Here is a 221-nt window from a genome sequence, read left to right on the forward strand (position 1 = left end):
GCCGGCCGCGCGTCAGAAGGGCTTGTTGAGGGTCGCAGCTGTACTTTGTGTGAAGGATTATAGTTAGTCAGAGCCTTCGTGTTTATTATAGGGGTGAGGATTGATATACTTTATATATGTTGTTTACGCGTGTGCGAGTTCGTGGGGAAGGGTGGATGACTGTGCGGGCGTGAGGGCGGGCGTGCGAGTTGTTTTGCTAGGTACGTCATCCCCTGTTTGTG

The 221-nt window shown here is 52.0% G+C and overlaps 1 protein-coding gene across 1 annotated transcript in view; it reads left to right on the top strand.

The window, feature by feature from the left end:
• The window catches only part of LOC119590656 (proteoglycan Cow-like), a gene marked incomplete in the record, with an annotated part of 201,110 nt that overhangs the window by 104,558 nt on the left and 96,331 nt on the right, over positions 1-221 (top strand).

This window comes from Penaeus monodon, chromosome 27 (genome assembly GCF_015228065.2).
Source record: "Penaeus monodon isolate SGIC_2016 chromosome 27, NSTDA_Pmon_1, whole genome shotgun sequence".
Lineage (NCBI taxonomy): Eukaryota > Metazoa > Arthropoda > Malacostraca > Decapoda > Penaeidae > Penaeus > Penaeus monodon.